Below are 17,322 nucleotides of genomic sequence, written 5' to 3'. Positions count from 1 at the left end.
GGAAGACCAGCGCCAGTAAACAAGAGCAGCAGAAGAGGAGTACAGTTCTACTTCCTGTCCTAACTACAGAGGAAACAAAATATGTTTTAGGAATTCTAATCTGCAATAACACACTCTAGCAGTCGACACTGATTAAAACCCACTTCCACTGGCTACTATCTGAGGAACTCTTCTCTTAATAACAGAACTATCAGGACTGCCTTCTGGCATTATAAAACGTCTTAGCAGCTCACCTTTATTTAGTCTAATAGGCGTATGTTGTTTCTTAAATGGTGTCCTCACTTTTGGTGTTTAGTCTGTTTCTGTTCAGTTGTGTGTGTGTGTGTGTGTGTGTGTGTATGTGTGTGTGTGTGTGTGTGTGTGTGTGTGTGTGTGTGTGTGTGTGTGTGTGTGTGTGTGTGTGTGTGTGTGTGTGTGTGTGTGTGTGTGTGTGTGTGTAGTCTCCCTCTCTGTGGCAGCCAGGAGTGTGATTGGTGTGTGTTTGGAGATGTGGGGCAGATGTTTATCCTAGTCCTTGGATGTTATCTTCTCGCTAGTCAACTGGCACTCCATCTCCCTGTTCTCTCCTCTGGGCCTTGGCCTGGCCTGGGCTGGGCTAGGCTCGGACTGAGCTGGTTTAGGCTAGGGCTAGGCTGGGTTAGGATGGGTTAAGATGGGACTGAGCTGGTTTAGGCTGGGACTGGGCTGGGTTTGACTGGGACTGGGCTGGATTTGACTGGGACTGGGCTGGGTTTGACTAGGACTGGGCTGGGTTTGACTGGGCTCAATTTGTGGGTCAACACTTTTTCCTCTCTTCCCTATGTTTGTGTCTTGTCAGATATCTATCATCCTGGAAAGTATTTTCTTTAGTAACTAGCAGGGCCATGCATTAAAAGAGTTGGGACATTGATGTTTCTGGATTATGATGCATTGACACTACAACATTGTGCGGTGGCTGTATTAGTGTCCGATTAACATTACATGGGAATATTTCAATAATGTCACATGTAGGCTAACTGTATGTCTCAAATTAGAACAATCAAAAAATTATAATAAAGTTAGCCCAACTCTTTAAATAAACAGCAGGAACTTCCGGCACCGACAGAGATGGCAGCCTTGCTTCGCGTTCCTAGAAACTATGCAGTATTTTGTTTTTTTAATGTGTTATTTCTTACATTGTTACCCCAGGTAATCTTAGGTTTTATTACATTCAGTCGGGAGGAACTATTGGATATAAGAGCAACGTCAACGCACCAACATTACGACCAGGAATACAACTTTCCCGAAGCGGATCCTCTGTTTGGCCTACCACCCAGGACAATGGATCGGATCCCAGCCGGCGACCCAAAACAACGACGCCGTAGAAGAAGGGGCAGACTGAGCGGTCTTCTGGTCAGGCTCCGTAGACGGGCACATCGCGCACCGCTCCCGAGCATACTATTCGCCAAGGTCCAGTCTCTTGACAACAAGGTAGACGAAATCCGAGCAAGGGTAGCATTCCAGAGAGACATCCGAGACTGTAACGTTCTTTGTTTCACGGAAACATGGCTCACTCGAGACATGCTATCTGAGTCGGTACAGCCACCTGGTTTCTTCACGCATCGCGCCGACAGAAACAAGCATCTCTCTGGTAAGAAGAAGGGCGGGGGTGTATGCCTTATGATTAACGAGACGTGGTGTGATCATAACAATATACAGGAACTCAAGTCCTTTTGTTCACCTGACTTAGAATTCCTCACTATCAAATGCCGACCGCATTATCTACCAAGAGAATTCTCTTCGATCATAATCACAGTCGTGTATATCCCCCCCCCCCCCCAAGCAGACACATCGACGGCCCTGAAAGAACTTCATTGGACTCAAAGTAAACCACATATCCTGAGGCTGCATTTATTGTAGCCGGGGATTTTAACAAGGCTAATCTGAAAACAAGGCTCCCCAAATTCTATCAGCATATCGATTGTGCTACCAGGGCGGGCAAAACCCTAGACCACTGCTATTCTAACTTCCGAGACGCATATAAGGCCCTCCCTTCAGAAAAGCTGACCACGACTCCATTTTGTTGCTCCCAGCCTATAGACAGAAACTAAAACAGGAAGCTCCTGCGCTCAGGTCTGTTCAACGCTGGTCCGACCAATCGGATTCCACGCTTCAAGATTGCTTTGATCATGTGGACTGGGATATGTTCCGCATAGCGTCGAACAACAACATTGACGAATACACTGATTAGGTGTGCGAGTTTATTAACAAGTGCATCGATGATGTTGTACCCACAGCGTCTATTAAAACATTCCCCAACCAGAAACCGTGGATTGATGGCAGCATTCGCGCAAAACTGAACGCGCGAACCACTGCTTTTAATCAGGGCAATGTGACCGGAAACATGACCAAATACAAACAGTGTAGCTATTCCCTCCGCAAGGCAATCAAACAAGCTTAGCGTAAGTACAGTGACAAAGTGGAGTCGTAATTCAACGGCTCAGACACGAGAGGTATGTGGCAGGGTCTACAGTCAATCACGGACTACAAAAAGAAAACCAGCCCCGTCGCGGATCACGATGCCTTGCTCTCAGACAGACTAAACAACTTTTTTGCTCACTTTGAGGACAATACAGTGCCACTGACACAGTCCGCTACCAAAACCTGCGGGCTCTCCTTCACTGTAGCCAGCGTGAGTAAAACATTTAAATGTGTTAACCCTCGCAAGGCTGCAGGCCCAGACGGCATCCCCGGGCGTGTACTCAGAGCATGTGCAGACTAGCTGGCTGGTGTGTTTACAGACATATTCAATCAATCCTTATCCCAGTCTGCTGTCCCCACATGCTTCAAGAGGGCCATTGTTCCTGTTCAAAAGAAATCTAAGGTAAATTAGCTAAATGACTACCGCCCTGTAGCACTCACTTCCGTCATCATGAAGTGCTTTGAGAGACTAGTCAAGGACCATATCACCTCCACCCTACCTGAAACCCTAGACCCACTCCAATTTGCTTACCGCCACAATAGGTCCACAGACGACGCAATTGCCATCACACTGCACACTGCCCTAACCCATCTGGACAAGAGGAATACCCATGTAAGAATGCTTTTCAGCAATTACAGCTCAGCATTTAACACCATAGTATCCTCCAAACTTGTCATTAAGCTTCGCCCCCCGACCTGTGCAACTGGGTCCTGGACTTCCTGACGGGCCGCCCCCAGGTGGTGAGGGTAGGTAACAACATCTCCACCCCGCTGATCCTCAACACTGGGTCCCCACAAGGGTGCGTTCTCAGACCTCTCCTGTACTCCCTGTTCACCCACGACTGCGTGGCCATGCACGCCTCCAACTCAATCATCAGGAAAATAACCTCACACTCAATGTCAACAAAACAAAGGAGATGATCGTGGACTTCAGGAAACAGCAGAGGGAGCAGCCCCCTATCTACATTGACGGGACAGTAGTGGAGAGGGTGGAGAGTTTTAAGTTCCTCGGCATACACATCACGGACAAACTGAAATGGTCCACCCACACAGACAGTGTGGTGAAGTAGGCGCAGCAGTGCCTCTTCAACCTCAGGAGGCTGAAGAAATTTGGCTTGTCACCAAAAACACTCACAAACCTTTACAGATGCACAATCGAGAGCATCCTGTTGGGCTGTATCACCGCCTGGTACGGCAGCTGCTCCGCCCATAACCGAAAGGCTCTCCAGAGGGTAGTGAGATCTGCACAACGCATCACCGGGTGAAAACTACCTGCCCTCCAGGACACCTACACCACCCAATGTCACAGGAAGGCCATAAAGATCATCAAGGACAACAACCACCCGAGCCACTGCCTGTTCACCCCACTATCATCTAGAAGGCGAGGTCAGTACAGGTGCATCAAAGCAGGGACCAAGAGACTGATAAACAGCTTCTATCTCAAGGCCATCAGACTGTTAAACAGCCATCACTAACATTGAGTGGCTGCTGCCAACATACTGACTCAACTCCAGCCACTTTAATAATGGAAAAATTGATGTAATCAATTTATCACCGGCCACTTTAAATTATATAATGTTTACTTACCCTACATTACTCATCTCATATGTATATACTGTACGCTATACCATCTACTGCATCTTGCCATCTGATGTAATGTATCACTAGCCACTTTAAACAATGTCACTTCATATAATGTTTTCATACCCTACATTACTCATCTCATATGTATATACTGTACGCTATACCATCTACTGCATCTTGCCATCTGATGTAATTAAATGTATCACTAGCGACTTTAAACAATGCCACTTTATATAATGTTTTCATACCCTACGTTACTCATCTCATATGTATATACTGTACGCTATACCATCTACTGCATCTTGCCATCTTGATGTAATGTATCACTAGCCACTTTAAACAATGCCACTTTATATAATGTTTACATACCCTACATTACTCATCTCATATGTATATACTGTACTCTATAGCATCTACTGCATCTTGCCTATGCCGTTCGGCCATCACTCATTTATTTTTATGTATATATTTGTATTCATTCCTTTACACTTGTGTGTATAAGGTAGTTGTTGTGAAATTGTTAGGTTATATTACTTGTTAGATATTACTGCATGGTCGGAACTAGAAGCACAAGCATTTCACTACACTTGCATTAACACCTGCTAACCACGTGTATGTGACAAATACATTTGATTTGATTTGATTTGAGGAAGCAGATTGTACTGTCAGCTTTCCTGCCAGCTCTTGACTATGGTGACACCAGCATGATGAGGCAGCCACTACCCTAAAACATTTGGATGCAGTCTACCATAGTGCACTTAGCTTCATCACAGGTGACAGGTTTAATACTCATCTCTCTGCCTCCTGTATCAGAAGGTCGGCTGGTCCTCACTGTAGTTCTGTAGATCACTTTTTACTCCCTTTTTGTTTATAAAACTCTTCCCAGCAAGTTTACATCATACCTCACTTCACTGTTAAAACATATGTGAAAGACCAAATCTGTCTTCAGGGATGGTTAACTCTCACTCTAGTCTCTATGGATCTGGGTAACTCAGTCTTCAGGGATGGTTAACTCTCACTCTAGTCTCTATGGATCTAGGTAACTCCGTCTTCAAGGATGGTTAACTCCTGAGATCACTCTAGTCTCTATGGATCTAGGTAACTCAGTCTTCAGGGATGGTTAACTCTCACTCTAGTCTCTATGGATCTAGGTAACTCCGTCTTCAAGGATGGTTAACTCCTGAGATCACTCTAGTCTCTATGGATCTAGGTAAATCCGTCTTCAGGGATGGTTAACTCTCATTCTAGTCTCTATGGATCTAGGTAACTCCGTCTTCAAGGATGGTTAACTCCTGAGATCACTCTAGTCTCTATGGATCTAGGTAACTCAGTCTTCAGGGATGGCTAACTCTCACTCTAGTCTCTATGGATCTAGGTAACTCCGTCTTCAAGGATGGTTAACTCCTGAGATCACTCTAGTCTCTATGGATCTAGGTAAATCCGTCTTCAGGGATGGTTAACTCCTGAGATCACTCTAGTCTCTATGGATCTAGGTAAATCCGTCTTCAAGGATGGTTAACTCCTGAGATGACTAGTCTCTATGGATCTAGGTAAATCCGTCTTCAAGGATGGCTAACTCCTGAGATGACTAGTCTCTATGGATCTAGGTAAATCCGTCTTCAAGGATGGTTAACTCCTGAGATCACTCTAGTCTCTATGGATCTAGGTAAATCCGTCTTCAAGGATGGTTAACTCCTGAGATCACTCTAGTCTCTATGGATCTAGGTAAATCCGTCTTCAGGGATGGTTAACTCCTGAGATCACTAGTCTCTATGGATCTAGGTAAATCCGTCTTCAAGGATGGTTAACTCCTGAGATGACTAGTCTCTATGGATCTAGGTAAATCCGTCTTCAAGGATGGTTAACTCCTGAGATCACTCTAGTCTCTATGGATCTAGGTAAATCCGTCTTCAAGGATGGTTAACTCCTGAGATCACTCTAGTCTCTATGGATCTAGGTAAATCCGTCTTCAGTTTTAGTGCCCTCCTATTTTTAGTGCCCTCCATCTTCACACTCTGGTTCCTCTAGGGCAGTTTAGGACTTTAATGTCGAATGTGTTAAATGAGAATTGCAACTGTTTTGATTGAATTTAAATAATTGTGTTTGTGGTGTTTGAAGCTGTAGTGTTGATTCTGTAATTTGTAGTTTTTATTAAATTGGTATTGATCATTTAGATTTGTTGTATTGCTGTCCTCAGGGCACCATTGTAAATGAGACGCTGGTCTCAATGAGTTCGCCTGTACAATTAAAAAAATAAATACCTAGAGAAGTACAATTCCTGAAGAAAATTATGATGTTCTTGCTAAGTTAAAGAAAAAAGGTTTTGAAATAAGTTATAGTAGTGGTAGTGACTGGATATAGTTATAGTAGTGGTAGTGTTTACAGTAGTAATGGTAGTGACTGGTTATAGTTATAGTAGTGGTAGTGACTGGTTATAGTTATAGTAATGGTAGTGTTTACAGCAGTAATGGTAGTGACTGGATATAGTTATAGTAATGGTAGTGACTGGTTATAGTTATAGTAGTGGTAGCGTCTGCAGTACTAATGGTAGTGACTGGTTATAGTTATAGTAGTGGTAGTGACTGGTTATAGTTATAGTAGTGGTAGCGTCTGCAGTACTAATGGTAGTGACTGGTTATAGTTATAGTAGTGGTAGTGACTGGTTATAGTTATAGTAGTGGTAGTGTCTGCAGTAGTAATGGTAGTGACTGGTTATAGTTATAGTAGTGGTAGTGACTGGTTATAGTTATAGTCGTGGTAGTGTTTACAGTAGTAATGGTAGTGACTGGTTATAGTTATAGTAGTGGTAGTGACTGGTTATAGTTATAGTAGTGGTAGTGTTTACAGTAGTAATGGTAGTGACTGGTTATAGTTATAGTAATGGTAGTGACTGGTTATAGTTATAGTAGTGGTAGTGTCTGGTTATAGTTATAGTAGTGGTAGTGACTGGTTATAGTTATAGTAGTGGTAGTGACTGGTTATAATTATAGTAGTGGTAGTGACTGGTTATAGTTATAGTAGTGGTAGTGACTGGTTATAGTTATAGTAGTGGAAGTGTCTGCAGTAGTAATGGTAGTGGCTGGTTATAGTTATAGTAATGGTAGTGACTGGTTATAGTTATAGTAATGGTAGTGACTGGTTATAGTTATAGTAGTGGAAGTGTCTGCAGTAGTAATGGTGGTGACTGGTTATAGTTATAGTAGTGGTAGTGTCTGCAGTAGTAATGGTAGTGACTGGTTATAGATATAGTAGTGGTAGTGACTGGTTATAGTTATAGTAGTGGTAGTGTTTACAGTAGTAATGGTAGTGACTGGTTATAGTTATAGCAGTGGTAGTGCCTCCAGTACTAATGGTAGTGACTGGTTATAGTTATAGTAGTGGTAGTGACTGGTTATAGTTATAGTAGTGGTAGTGTCTGCAGTAGTAATGGTAGTGACTGGTTATAGATATAGTAGTGGTAGTGACTGGTTATAGTTATAGTAGTGGTAGTGTTTACAGTACTAATGGTAGTGACTGGTTATAGTTATAGTAGTGGTAGTGACTGGTTATAGTTATTGTAATGGTAATGTCTGCAGTAGTAATGGTAGTGACTGGTTATAGTTATAGTAATGGTAGTGACTGGTTATAGTTATAGTAGTGGTAGTGTCTGCAGTAGTAATGGTAGTGACTGGTAATAGTTCTGGTAGTGGTAGTGGCTGGTTATAGTTATAGTCGTGGTAGTGACTGGTTATAGTTATAGTAATGGTAGTGTTTACAGCAGTAATGGTAGTGGCTGGTTATAGTTATAGTTATGGTAGTGACTGGTTATAGTTATAGTAGTGGTAGTGTCTGGTTATAGTTATAGTAGTGGTAGTGTTTACAGCAGTAATGGTAGTGGCTGGTTATAGTTATAGTAGTGGTAGTGACTGGTTGTAGTTCTGGTAGTGGTAGTGACTGGTTATAGTTATAGTAGTGGTAGTGTCTGCAGTAGTAATGGTAGTGACTGGTTATAGTTATAGTAGTGGTAGTGTCTGCAGTAGTACTGGTAGTGACTGGTTATAGTTATAGCAGTGGTAGTGCCTCCAGTACTAATGGTAGTGACTGGTTATAGTTATAGTAGTGGTAGTGTCTGCAGTAGTATTGGTAGTGACTGGTTATAGTTATAGTAGTGGTAGTGTTTACAGCAGTAATGGTAGTGATTGGTTATAGGTATAGTAATGGTAGTGTCTGGTTATAGTTATAGTAGCGGTAGTGACTGGTTATAATTATAGTAGTGGTAGTGTCTGGTTATAGTTATAGTAGTGGTAGTGACTGGTTATAGTTATCGTAGTGGTAGTGACTGGTTGTAGTTCTGGTAGTGGTAGTGACTGGTTATAGTTATAGTAGTGGTAGTGTCTGCAGTAGTAATGGTAGTGACTGGTTATAGTTATAGTAGTGGTAGTGACTGGTTATAGTTATAGTAGTGGTAGTGTTTACAGCAGTAATGGTAGTGACTGGTTATAGTTATAGTAGTGGTAGTGACTGGTTATAGTTATAGTAGTGGTAGTGACTGGTTATAGTTATAGTAGTGGTAGTGACTGGTTATAGTTATAGTAGTGGTAGTGACTGGTTATAGTTATAGTAATGGTAGTGTCTGCAGTAGTAATTGTAGTGACTGGTTATAGTTATAGTAGTGGTAGTGTCTGGTTATAGTTATAGTAGTGGTAGTGACTGGTTATAATTATAGTAGTGGTAGTGACTGGTTATAGTTATGGTAGTGGTAGTGACTGGTTATAGTTATTGTAATGGTAGTGACTGGTTATAGTTATAGTAATGGTAGTGACTGGTTATAGTTATAGTAGTGGCAGTGTCTGCAGTAGTAATGGTAGTGACTGGTTATAGTTATAGTAATGGTAGTGACTGGTTATAGTTATAGTAATGGTAGTGTTTACAGCAGTAATGGTTGTGGCTGGTTATAGTTATAGTAATGGTAGTGACTGGTTATAGTTATAGTAGTGGTAGTGTCTGCAGTACCAATGGTAGTGACTGGTTATAGTTATAGTAATGGTAGTGACTGGTTATAGTTATAGTAGTGGTAGTGTCTGCAGTAGTAATGGTAGTGACTGGTTATAGTTATAGTAATGGTAGTGACTTGTTATAGTTATAGTAGTGGTAGTGTCTGCAGTAGTAATGGTAGTGACTGGTTATAGTTATAGTAATGGTAGTGACTGGTTATAGTTATAGTAGTGGTAGTGTCTGCAGTAGTAATGGTAGTGACTGGTTATAGTTATAGTAGTGGTAGTGTCTGCAGTAGTAATGGTAGTGACTGGTTAGAGTTATAGTAGTGGTAGTGACTGGTTATAGTTATAGTAATGGTAGTGACTGGTTATAATTATAGTAGTGGTAGTGACTGGTTATAGTTATAGTAGTGGTAGTGACTGGTTATAGTTATAGTAGTGGCAGTGTCTGCAGTAGTAATGGTAGTGGCTGGTTATAGTTATAGTAATGGTAGTGACTGGTTATAGTTATAGTAATGGTAGTGACTGGTTATAGTTATAGTAGTGGCAGTGTCTGCAGTAGTAATGGTAGTGACTGGTTATAGTTATAGTAATGGTAGTGACTGGTTATAGTTATAGTAATGGTAGTGTTTACAGCAGTAATGGTTGTGGCTGGTTATAGTTATAGTAATGGTAGTGACTGGTTATAGTTATAGTAGTGGTAGTGTCTGCAGTACCAATGGTAGTGACTGGTTATAGTTATAGTAATGGTAGTGACTGGTTATAGTTATAGTAGTGGTAGTGTCTGCAGTAGTAATGGTAGTGACTGGTTATAGTTATAGTAATGGAAGTGACTTGTTATAGTTATAGTAGTGGTAGTGTCTGCAGTAGTAATGGTAGTGACTGGTTATAGTTATAGTAATGGTAGTGACTGGTTATAGTTATAGTAGTGGTAGTGTCTGCAGTAGTAATGGTAGTGACTGGTTATAGTTATAGTAGTGGTAGTGTCTGCAGTAGTAATGGTAGTGACTGGTTATAGTTATAGTAGTGGTAGTGACTGGTTATAGTTATAGTAATGGTAGTGACTGGTTATAATTATAGTAGTGGTAGTGACTGGTTATAGTTATAGTAGTGGTAGTGACTGGGTATAGTTATAGTAGTGGTAGTGACTGGTAGTAGTTCTGGTAGTGGTAGTGACTGGTTATAGTTATAGTAGTGGTAGTGACTGGTTATAGTTATAGTAGTGGTAGTGACTGGGTATAGTTATAGTAGTGGTAGTGACTGGTTATAGTTATAGTAGTGGTAGTGTCTGCAGTAGTAGTGGTAGTGACTGGTTATAGTTATTGTAATGGTAATGTCTGCAGTAGTAATGGTAGTGACTGGTTATAGTTATAGTAAAGGTAGTGACTGGGTATAGTTATAGTAGTGGCAGTGTCTCCAGTACTAATGGTAGTGACTGGTTATAGTTATAGTAGTGGTAGTGTCTGCAGTAGTAATGGTAGTGACTGGTTATAGTTATAGTAGTGGTAGTGACTGGTTATGGTTATAGTAGTGGTAGTGACTGGTTATAGTTATAGTAGTGGTAGTGACTGGTTATATTTATAGTAAAGGTAGTGTCTCCAGTACTAATGGTAGTGACTGGTTATAGTTATAGTAGTGGTAGAGTCTGCAGTAGTAATGGTAGTGACTGGTTATAGTTATAGTAGTGGTAGTGTCTCCAGTAGTCATGGTGGTGACTGGTTATAGTTATAGTAGTGGTAGTGACTGGTTATAGTTATGGTAGTGGTAGTGACTGCAGTAGTAATGGTGGTGACTGGTTATAGTTATAGTAGTGGTAGTGTCTGCAGTAGTAATGGTAGTGACTGGTTATAGTTATAGTAATGGTAGTGACTGGTTATAGTTATAGTAGTGGTAGTGTCTGCAGTAGTAATGGTAGTGGCTGGTTATAGTTATAGTAGTGGTAGTGACTGGTTATAATTATAGTGGTGGTAGTGTCTGCAGTAGTAATGGTAATGACTGGTTATAGTTATAGTAGTGGTAGTGACTGGTTATAATTATAGTAGTGGTAGTGTCTGGTTATAGTTATAGTAGTGGTAGTGACTGGTTATAGTTATAGTAGTGGTAGTGACTGGTTATGGTTATAGTAGTGGTAGTGTTTACAGTAGTAATGGTAGTGACTGGTTATAGTTATAGTAGTGGTAGTGTCTGGTTATAGTTATAGTAGTGGTAGTGACTGGTTATCGTTATAGTAGTGGTAGTGTCTGGTTATAGTTATAGTAGTGGTAGTGTCTGGTTATAATTATAGTAGTGGTAGTGACTGGTTATAGTTATAGTAGTGGTAGTGACTGGTTATAGTTATAGTAATGGTAGTGTCTGCAGTAGTAATGGTAGTGACTGGTTATAGTTATAGTAGTGGTAGTGTCTGGTTATAGTTATAGTAGTGGTAGTGACTGGTTATAATTATAGTAGTGGTAGTGACTGGTTATAGTTATTGTAATGGTAATGTCTGCAGTAGTAATGGTAGTGACTGGTTATAGTTATATTAATGGTAGTGACTGGTTATAGTTATAGTAGTGGTAGTGTCTGCAGTAGTAATGCTAGTGACTGGTTATAGTTATAGTAGTGGTAGTGCCTCCAGTACTAATGGTAGTGACTGGTTATAGTTATAGCAGTGGTAGTGCCTCCAGTACTAATGGTAGTGACTGGTTATAGTTATAGTAGTGGTAGTGTCTGCAGTAGTAACGGTAGTGACTGGTTATAGTTATAGTAGTGGTAGTGACTGGTTATAGTTATAGTAGTGGTAGTGTCTGCAGTAGTAATGGTAGTGACTGGTTATAGTTATAGTAGTGGTAGTGTCTGCAGTAGTAATGGTAGTGACTGGTTATAGTTATAGTAGTGGTAGTGTCTGGTTATAGTTATAGTAGTGGTAGTGTCTGCAGTAGTAATGGTAGTGACTGGTTATAGTTATAGTTGTGGTAGTGTCTGCAGTAGTAATGGTAGTGACTGGTTATAGTTATAGCAGTGGTAGTACCTCCAGTACTTATGGTAGTGACTGGTTATAGTTATAGTAGTGGTAGTGTCTGCAGTAGTAATGGTAGTGACTGGTTATAGTTATAGTAGTGGTAGTGTCTGCAGTAGTAATGGTAGTGACTGGTTATAGTTATAGCAGTGGTAGTGCCTCCAGTACTAATGGTAGTGACTGGTTATAGTTATAGTAGTGGTAGTGTCTGCAGTAGTAATGGTAGTGACTGGTTGTAGTGACTGGTTATAGTGACTGGTTGTAGGTTGAAGGAAATATGTATTTATTCACTGGCTGATTTAATGGACAGAAGTTACTGTTGGTGGGTTATTTTATGCTAATTTATATAGTTATAGTAGATACAAGTTTAAATAATTTGAAGTTATGATTGCCTGAACATGTGAAAGGTGGTTTGGTTTCTTTCGCTTGAAGGGTTCAAGAGTCACTGTTGGTGAGTTATTTTATGCCAATGTTTGAAAATTTACAGTGCATTCCAGAAAGTATTCAGACCCCTTCATTTTTTCCACATTTTGTTACGTTACAGCCTTATTATAAAATTGATTAAATAGTTTCCCCCCCTCATCAATCTACACACAATATCACATAATAACAAAGCAAAAACAGGTTTTTTGTAATTTTTGCAAATGTATAAAAAGAATATATATATTACATTTACATAAGTATTCAGACCCTTTACTCGGCACTTTGTTGAAGCACCTTTGGTAGCGATTACAGCCTTGAGTCTTCTTGGCTATGATGCTACAAGCTTTGTGGAGTTTCTCACATTCTTCTCTGCAGATCCTCTCAAGTTCTGTCAGGTTGGATGGGGAGCGTTGCTGCACAGCTATTTTCAGGTCTCTCCAGACATGCTTGATCGGGTTCAAGTCCGGCTCTGGCTGGGCCACTCAAGGACATTCAGAGACTTGTCCCGAAGCAGCACCTGCATTGTCTTGGCTGTGTGCTTAGGGTCGTTGTCCTGTCAGAAGGTGAACCTTCACCCCAGTCTGAGGTCCTGAGCGCTCTGGAGCAGGTTTTCATCAAGGATCTCTCTGTTCTTTGCTCTGTTCATCTTTCCCTTGATCCTGATTAGTCTCCCAGTCCCTGCCGCTGAAAAACATCACCACAGCATGATGCTGGCACCACCATGCTTCACCGTAGGGTTGGTGCCAGGTTTCCTCCAAACGTGAGGCTTGGCATTCAGGCCAAAGAGTTCAATCTTGGGTTCATCAAATCAAATCAAAGTTTATTTGTCACATGCGCCGGATACAACAGGTGTAGACCTTACAGTGAAATGCTGAATACAACAGGTGTAGACCTTACAGTGAAATGCTGAATACAACAGGTGTAGACCTTACAGTGAAATGCTTACTTACAGGCTCTAACCAATAGTGCAAAAAAAGTATTAGGTGAACAATAGGTAAGTAAAGACATAAAACAACAGTAAAAAGAGAATCTTGTTTCTCATGGTCTGAGAGTTTTTAGGTGTTTTTTGGCAAACTCCAAGTGGGCTGTCAGGTGCCTTTTACTGAGGAGTGGCATCCATCTGGCCACTCTACCATAAAGGCCTGATTGGTGGAGTGCTGCAGAGATGGTTGTTCTTCTAGAAGGTTCTCCCATCTCCACAGAGGAACTCTGGAGCTCTGTCAGAGTGGCCATCAGTTTCTTGGTCACCTCCCTGACCAAGACCGTTCTCCCCCGATTGCTCAGTTCTGCCATTTAAGAATGATGGAGGCCACTGTGTTCTTGGGGACCTTCAATGCTGCAGAAATGTTTTGGTACCCTGACATATTTTGGTACCCTTCCCCAAATCTGTGCCTCGACACAATCCTGTCTCGGAGCTCTACAACAATTCCTTCGACCTCATGGCTTGTTTTTTTTGCTCTGACATACACTGTCAACTGTAAGACCTTATATAGACAGGTGTGTGCCTTTCCAAATAATGTCCAATCAATTGAATTGACCACAGGTGGACTCCAATCAAGTTGTAGAACCATCTCAAGGATGATCAATGAAACAGGATGCACCTTGGCTAAATTTCAAGACTCATTGCAAAGGGTCTGAATACTTTCTGTCTTTTATTTTTAATACATTTGCAATGATTTCTAAAAACCTGTTTCACTTTGTCATTATGGGGTATTGTGTGTAGATTGAGGAAAAACATGTATTTAATCAGTTTTAGAATAAGGCTGTAACGTAACAAAATGTGGAAAAAGTGAAGGGGTCTGAATACTTTATGCAGACACTGTATATACAGTACCACTCAAAAGTTTGGACACGCCTACTCATTCAAGGGTTTTTCTTTATTTTCACTATTTTCTACATTGGAGAATAATTGTGAAGACAGCAAAACTATGAAATAACACACATGGAATCATGTGATAACCCAAAAAGTGTTAAACAAATCAAAATCTATTTTATATTCTTTAAAGTAGCCATCCTTTGCATTGATGACAGCTTTGCACACTCTTGGCATTCTCTCAACCAGCTTCAAGCGCTATGATGAAACTAGCTCTCATGAGGACCACCTCAGGAAAGGAAGACCCAGAGTTACCTCTGCTGCAGAAGGATCATTTCATTAGAGTTAACTGCACCTCAGAATGCAGCCCAAATAAATGCTTCACAGAGTTCAAGTAATAGACACATCTCAACATCAACTGTTCAGAGGAAACTGCATGAATCAGGCCTTTGTGGTTGCTTAACCAGCATGGCTACCACAGCATTCTGCAGCGATACGCATTTGGTTTGCGCGTAGTGGGACTACCATTTGTTTAAAAAAAATGTTGGGCCTCACTGCTATTAGCCCACACATTGAATAACAGATTCACTACATGAAACAACAGATACAAAATCAAAGGAAGTTTGATCTGAAGCATCTGTCCTATATGGGAGATAAGAAAGATCAGGAAACATTTATGTATATATACACCACCATTCAAAAGTTTGGGTTCACGTAGAAATGTCCTTGTTTTTGAAAGAAAAGCAAATTTTTTCTTCCAGTAAAATAACATCAAATTGATCATAAATACAGTGTAGACATTGGTAATGTTGTAAATGACTATTGTAGCTGGAAACGGCAGATTTTTTATGGAATATCTACATAGGCGTACAGAGGCCCATTATCAGCAACCATCACTCCTGTGTTTCAATGGTACGTTGTGTTAGCTAATCCAAGTTCATCATTTTAAAAGGCTAATTGATCATTAGAAAACCCTTTTGCAATTATGTTAGCACAGCTGAAAACTGTAGTTCTGATTAAAGAAGCAATAAAACTGGCCTTCTTTAGACTAGTTGAGTATCTGGAGCATCAGCATTTGTGGGTTCGATTACAGGCTCAAAATGGCCAGAAACAAAGAACTTTCTTCTGAAACTCATCAGTCTATTCTAGTTCTGAGAAATGAAGGCTATTCCATGCAAGAAATTGCCAAGAAACTGAAGATGTGGTATAACGCTGTGTACTACCCCCTTCACAGAACAGCGCAACTGCCTAGAAGGCCAGCATCCCGGAGTCGCCTCTTCACTGTTGACGTTGAGACTGGTGTTTTGCTGGTACTATTTAATGAAGCTGCCAGTTGAGGACCTGTGAGGCGTCTGTTTCTCAAACTAGACACTCTAATGTACAAACACAGCTCTAGCTCTGTCACCATTCACTGCAGATACAGACGTGTGACAGTGTGGTGGAATGAGACGCATCCAATAAAAAAAAACAGATATCTCTAGTTTTATGGGGATTCTTGTATTATGCTAATTAGATTTATGCAGCGGTACGGACATCGACCTCAAGGGGTTGCATCAGGAACTGTTGGAATGTCTACCAATGGCATGTCCATCTTTGTGTGAGAAATTACACTGATCACTCAAAACATTTAGAAAGTATTTAGAAAGTATAAATAGCCCTCACTTTTGATGAGGGCATACAAAAAATACTTTACTAATGATTAGTATTATTGTTTAGAATGACCTATGTTAAATATCTTATGAATGATACAATGAATCATTACTACATAGAGGTTGTTTATAAATGTGCGAATAACTAGTTTACTAACATTTACAGATGTGGGAGAAATGATTAATGAATTATGAAGAAACTATTTAAAAGAGGGGTGTGAGGGGTGTGAGATGTTGATCTGTGCAGCACCAGTAAACCTGCTATTTGAGGGGTGTGAGATGTTGATCTGTGCAGCACCAGTAAACCTGCTATTTGAGGGGTGTGAGATGTTGATCTGTGCAGCACCAGTAAACCTGCTATTTGAGGGGTGTGAGATGTTGATCTGTGCAGCACCAGTAAACCTGCTATTTGAGGGGTGTGAGATGTTGATCTGTGCAGCACCAGTAAACCTGCTATTTGAGGGGTGTGAGATGTTGATCTGTGCAGCACCAGTAAACCTGCTATTTGAGGGGTGTGAGATGTTGATCTGTGCAGCACCAGTAAACCTGCTATTTGAGGGGTGTGAGATGTTGTTCTGTGCAGCACCAGTAAACCTGCTATTTGAGGGGTGTGAGATGTTGATCTGTGCAGCAGCAGTAAACCTGCTATTTGAGGGGTGTGAGATGTTGATCTGTGCAGCACCAGTAAACCTGCTATTTGAGGGGTGTGAGATGTTGATCTGTGCAGCACCAGTAAACCTGTGAGAGAGATCCCCACTCGCCAGAGAGCTGCATGGGTCTCACCAATTATCAGCTTCTCAAGGAATGCCTAAAGACAGTACAGGATATGTAAGTGGGATTGGCAACATTAAATAGCCTATAATACCTTTATCCACACAGTGATCCACAGATGTCATTGGTCCAATAATGTTGTTATTACACTATTGCAGGGGTAGGCCACCCTAACCCCCCCCCCCCTTAAAAGAGTTAGATGCACTATTGTAAAGTGGTTGTTCCACTGGATATCATAAGGTGAATGCACCAATTTGTAAGTCGCTCTGGATAAGAGCGTCTGCTAAATGACTTAAATGTAAAATGTAAATGTAATGTTAAATGTGCCTAATTGGGATAACCTCCTGCAGGACCTGCAGCACTCCTGAAACAGGGTTGCCTAGCCCTGTACTATGGTCTTATGGTCAATGTTCTATAGTGACAACATTGTACTTGCTACAAAGGCCTTTTGTTTTTTATTTCATTTTATTGAACCTTTATTTAACTCGGCAAGTCAGTTAAGAACAAATTCTTATTTACAATGATGGCCGACCCCGGCCAAACCCGGACTACGCCCGGGCCAATTGTGCGACGCCCTAAGGCCTACTGTACTGTAAGTGTGTTGTTAATTTGAATTGGATAACTGAGATCTGGACCCGTATTCATAAAGTATCTCAGAGTAGGAGGATT

The sequence above is a fragment of the Salmo trutta genome, unplaced genomic scaffold (assembly GCF_901001165.1).
Source record: "Salmo trutta unplaced genomic scaffold, fSalTru1.1, whole genome shotgun sequence".
Taxonomy (NCBI): Eukaryota; Metazoa; Chordata; class Actinopteri; order Salmoniformes; family Salmonidae; genus Salmo; species Salmo trutta.
The sequence above is the reverse complement of the archived record's forward strand: the minus strand, read 5'-3'. Positions refer to the sequence as shown.